Raw genomic sequence first — 5826 nt, 5'->3', positions numbered from 1 at the left:
ACATTTTCTTCAGGTGAACTGATCTCTCTCGGCTGGAGATGAGTTGTAATAGCAGGAGATTTCCAGCTAGTACCTGGAAGTTGGCAACCTTATGCGGATGTTCCAACTTGAATGGCCTCCCCTACTATGATCTGTTGCCCTGGTGGCAGAGTCAGATATCACTGCCTGACCAAAAAGATTTCTGATTCAGTCCCGTGTTGCCTTCACTGAAGTAAATGGTCATATTTGAAGAGATGGCATTTTTCTAGAAGCATATATTCACTTAGATTCAGAAGTACTAAGAGAAACCACCAACACTAAGCTAAGTGAGTAAAAGCTAAGCTTATTGGTAGGAAATTTTGGGGGGTGGGAAAAGGCGAAGGAAGACTATGCTCGTTGGTGATGGAATCAAATCCATGTTAAGGACTCCAGTGCAACCTTGCCCAAGCAGTTATAAAAGAATGCTCTCAGCTTTGATGAAAGAGGATTAGTCAAAAGAATATTGTAAAAGATTAGCGGCCTCTTGCAGAGAAGGAGGGCACCACAGAGCATTTACCAAGGAGGCTCAAGCCATGCAAAGGGGTTTCCTTGTTTGACCTGCAGGTAGTGGATTTCTGGTACACGTCGCTTGCATCTGTAAGCGTTTGTCGAGGAAGTGAGCACCTTCACCGTTCAACTCCTTCCAGCAAGGGAGATAAAGCTAATAGGTTTATGCCTAAACAGGAATGGTTATATATAACTCCAAAGTACATGCAAGACATCAACACTATCACACCTGCTTCTCAACGTAAAAATGACTATTCCATGGCCTTTTAATGCTGGATAAATATGGATCATAGCAAACTTCACACCTGGCTTGCACGACTTTTGTTTCCATCAGTAATATGTTGTACTTCTCAAATATGGTATATATGCATCTCAAGGTAAAATTGGGTACTAGCAAAGTAGAGCCTTGTGTTATTTACTACAAGAGGAGGGATCAGAAATGTCCATGGTCATTAAGTGTCATACTCCTTTTCCATTGCTAATCAGGAGAACACAACCCACCAGGAAGTTCTCTAGTGCCAGCTTCCTTGAATCAATCAGAACTGGGATATAACATATTCGTTTCAGTGGAAAGTGTGCAAAAAAAATCTGTGTGGATTGCATTCCTTGTGTTTTTTCTACATGCCCATTATGTGAACAATATGTCCAAAACTATACTTCTGAAGCATCAGCAAAGGGTAGTTATCATTTTCCAATTTGCTGCAGTGATCCTGCCTAGATAAATTAATTCTGCATCATGTTGTAGTCTAAGGTCATTAAATGCATGAATCAATAGCTTTTCCCAATAGTTTGTAAATAGGTCAGTATTCTTGCCAAGCATGGTGAACCAACATGGTGAACACACACACACACACACACACACACAGCTCCAGAGTGCAGATCAAAATACCTGCACAATGGGGCCAAGTACAAAAAGGGGAGGAATCTCTATAAAGCAGGGGGAAATCCAGTTTGCCAAAAATTAAATTTAAAAGGTAATATAAAATAAAATTTAAAAAGGTTTAAAATGCTGAAATCCCACTAGAGTACCTCATGAGATCTCTACACAGATTTTGACTTGCCCTAAGCAACTGCATGCAACATCACCATTGTTCTCTGTGGTTCCCTAGGTAATATAAAATGGTTGCTGCATTTCATCTCAAAATTTTAGGTAGTCAGGGGTGGAGAGAAAAGGTGCAGAGAGGGAGAAAGACAAGAAGGAAGATGGGAGAAATAATGCTATAGTAGAGGGCCAGAGGAAAGGAAGGAAGCAAGAAAAGGGAGACACTGAAGGGATTGGGAGGGAAAGGGAAGAAGAGAAAGTAGAGATAGCATAAGGCAGAGAGAAGTGATATTCCCCCCACCATGAATAACATGAGTCCCTCATTTGTATTTCCAAAACACAATGAGGCTGGAATTAGATGGTTGCCACCAAAAATAAATGTTCTAGATACCCCTCCTGTACTCTAGTGACATCTAGTAATAGAAAACAAGAAATGTGATGTTATCATAAATCCAAAATTTATCTTCCTCACTTCTGTTTCAATGGCTGCCATTGGCAAGGCTGGGAAAATTCACAGTGTGGTGCTATCATATCTCATGCTTTGTATTAATAGTCAGATGTTATTGGAGAGAGGAGGAAGACAATAGAAAGGTCTGCAAATTTCTTTGTGTGTGTGTGTGTGTGTGTGTGTGTGTGTAAAGTGCCTTCAAATCTCAGCCGACTTATGGCGACCCCTTATGGGGTTTTCAAGGCAAGAGACTAACAGAGGTGGTTTGCCAGTGCCTTCCTCTGTATAACAACCCTGGACTTCCTTGGTGGTCTCCCATCCAAATACTAACCAGGGCTGACCCTGCTTAGCTTCTGAGATCTGACGAGATCAGGCTACATATCTCCTAAAAAGTGATAAACTAGGCAGGAATCACAGATATCAATCTTTAAAATGTCAGATATAGCTACACTGGGCTTCAATTTTCATTGGGACCATGCAAGAGGGTTTAATCCTTCTGTTCTTCACAGTTTTCCTAATTAAAAATGCCCCTTGAATTGGTATTAGCCTATTAAAGGGTGTGGAGATGGACACCTTGTTTTTTCCCTGCCACCTTGTTCAGGTTTGCTGTTTCTTTCTGGTGGAAGAGATGTTCTCTGTGCCATTTTCTGGATGAAAATCACTCTCCCATGCTGCTGTTCTTTTATAGATGCCATCAACTGCATATGTACAAAATAAAGGCAATGCAGTCTAGCTGATGTTGGTCATTTAAAGACCGCGCACTCATACACAAAGAGGAGGCAAACTGCAAGATATTCTATCTGGCAATAAAAGTTGGTCAATTAAGAACATAAGAAAAGCCATGCGGATCAGACCGAGGCCCATCAAGTCCAGCAGTCTGTCCACACAGTGACCAACCAGGTGCCTCCAGGAAGCCCACAAACAAGATGACTGCAGCAGCATTATCTTGCCGGCGTTCCAAAGCACCTAATATAATAGGCATGATCCTCTGATACTGGAGAGAATAGGTATGCATCATGACTAGTATTCATTTGCACTAGTAGCCATGGATAGCTCTGTCCTCCATGAACATGTCCACTCCCCTCTTAAAGCCCTCCAAGTTGGCAGCCTTCACCACATCCTTGGCCAGGGAGTTCCACAATATAGCTATGCATTGTGTGAAGAAATAATTCCTTTTATCTGTTTTGAGTCTCTTATCCTCCAGCTTCACCAGATGATCCCAGTATTATGAGAGAGGGATAAAAGCTTCTCCCCATCCACTCTCTCCATTCCATGCATAATTTTATCTACTATACTGTTTTAGATTGTAATGGCCTACGGCCTTATACAATAAACTTGACTTGACTTGCATAATTTTATAGACCTCTATCATGTCTCCCCTTAACCACCTTCTTTCCAAGGTAAATAGCCCTAAGGGTTTTAACCACTTCTCATAGGGCAGTTGCTCTATCCCCTGATCATTTTGGTTGCTCTTTTCTGCACCTTCTCAAGCTCTGCAATATCCTTTTTTGGGTGTGGTGACCAGAACTGTTCACAGATTCCAAATGTGGTCTCACCATAGATTTGTACAAGGGCAGTATGATAGCAAATCTATGGTGAGACCACATTTGGAATCTGTGAACAGTTCTGACCTAAAAAAGGACATTGCAGAGCTTGAGAAGGTGCAGAGAAGAGCAACCAAAATGATCAGGGGGATAGAGCAACTATCCTATGAGAAGCGGTTAAAACCCTTAGGGCTATTTACCTTGGAAAGAAGGCGGTTAAGGGGAGACATGATAGAGGTCTATAAAATTATGCAAGTCAAGTCAGGTTTATTGTATAATGGCCATAGATTTGTACCAGGGCAGTATGATAGCAGGAGCCCCGTGGCGCAGAGTGTTAAGCTGCAGTACTGCAGTCAAAAGCTCTGCTCACGACCTGAGTTCGATCCCAACGGAAGTTGGTTTCAGGTAGCCGGCTCAAGGTTGACTCAGCCTTCCATCCTTCCGAGGTCGGTAAAATGAGTACCCAGCTTGCTGGGGGTAAAGGGAAGATGACTGGGGAAGGCACTGGCAAAGTACACCACAAACAAAGTCTGCCTTGGAAACGTCGGGGTGTGACATCACCCCATGGGTCAGGAATGACCCGGTGCTCGCACAGGGGACCTTTACCTTTGATATGATAGCAGCATGACCTGACCATGCCTGTGGGAAGTATGTCCCTCTTCTGTATCATCTCAGTCACCAGAGTTCTCAAACTGGGTAAAGGCAGCGACAAGCCACAACGACCTGTTTCTGTAGCATAAACAATTGCTGCACCAGTGTGAAGGTGCTTGGCATGATGTTGTGCCCAAGCCGAAATTAATCAGGGAGCACTGAGGCAATCCTGTCAGGGGTTCACCTTGTGGGTCATAAAGGGAGTTTGAGAAAGATAAGCTCTGGTGATCATATTTAGGTCGAAGTTCACAGCACGCCTAATCAAATTAGCACTCTCTCCCATGGCTGCAGTTAATTAAAAAAAGAAAACATCAGATGCAATCCCACATGCAGTGCATAACATGTAGTGAAGTGCCTATAAACTTCATTTATGGGAAAATATATATTCTTTCACATGTATACACACACATAGGATTAGGAGATGCCATGCTCAGCTATGAGAGCATAGCATCAGGCACATACATATATTCTGTACACAAATGTAAAGGCATTGCCCCATGCATAAGGGGCAAGAGAACTAATCTTTGGTTCATAGTCGCTAGGTGTGAATAGGAGTTAGCATAAGCTGGCAGCCACTGTGAATCAGGTGTCCGTGAGCTCAGCCTGCAGGCCTGGTACAGCCAGGCTCCTTTACAAGGCCTAAAGCCAAGTGATTGAATACACTAAATGAACACCTTAAGACCACTCTCATAGGACATGCAAATGAGACTATATACGACTCTAGTATGTATTGGCTCTAATTGCAATTAGTGCTGTCCATCTTCATGGCTATAAAACATGATGTCTTTCTTTGTTCGGGGTGGACTGTTCTAACGCTTTCTTGAGAACAGATCCACACGCGCTGTTCTTTTATTGGCCTAATAAAAGACTCATTTATCCTTGATAACCTCTCCTGAATTACTTTGTTTGGGCAATTAAAGCAATTAAGGCATTTCAGTAGTTTGGCCCTGACTACTCCAAAACACGTTCACAAAAGTGTTAATAGTTCTGACAGCTTGGTTTATCTCAAATATTGATACAAGTGAATAACTAGTTTCTGTGCTAAGAACGTTAGCAATTCTCCACAGTATTAATGGGTCCCAAATTAGAAGCTCGGAGATTTAATGAATGTTCCAATAAATGCCTTTCTTACTGTAGAAGCCTGAGGGCAGCATCACATTTATTTATTTATTTATTTATGCAAGCAAGGCTTGGTTTCTGAGCACATTAGGGTACATGTACAGATGGTAAGGATCTTTTCTCCATAATGTGAAGCTATAAACCATATGCTTGTTATTTCAATACACCTTCTGTTCAGCTTAGTAGGTTTGGAAAGAGTTTTCCATAGCTCAAATTTTTCTGCTTGTTACACCGCATTTTTCTTTTTGACTGACAGCTTGGAACTCTGAAAACTGATTATTTTCCAGACCAAGTAATTCAGAATTCAAAAATCAAAAGAGACATTTTGAGGAGACTTTCAGAAGGATTCTCAAGTGACAAACTATGGACAATGCAACCAGTCACTGGTGCAATGACACCAGTCACACATGGCGTTTGAGGCGCCCTGCCCCCCAGCCGTCTGACTGGGACAGCTGCCATCCTTGGAGGGGGCCGAGACTACAGCAACTGCATTGTCA

The sequence above is a fragment of the Euleptes europaea genome, chromosome 12 (assembly GCF_029931775.1).
Source record: "Euleptes europaea isolate rEulEur1 chromosome 12, rEulEur1.hap1, whole genome shotgun sequence".
Classification (NCBI taxonomy): domain Eukaryota; kingdom Metazoa; phylum Chordata; class Lepidosauria; order Squamata; family Sphaerodactylidae; genus Euleptes; species Euleptes europaea.
The sequence above is the reverse complement of the archived record's forward strand: the minus strand, read 5'-3'. Positions refer to the sequence as shown.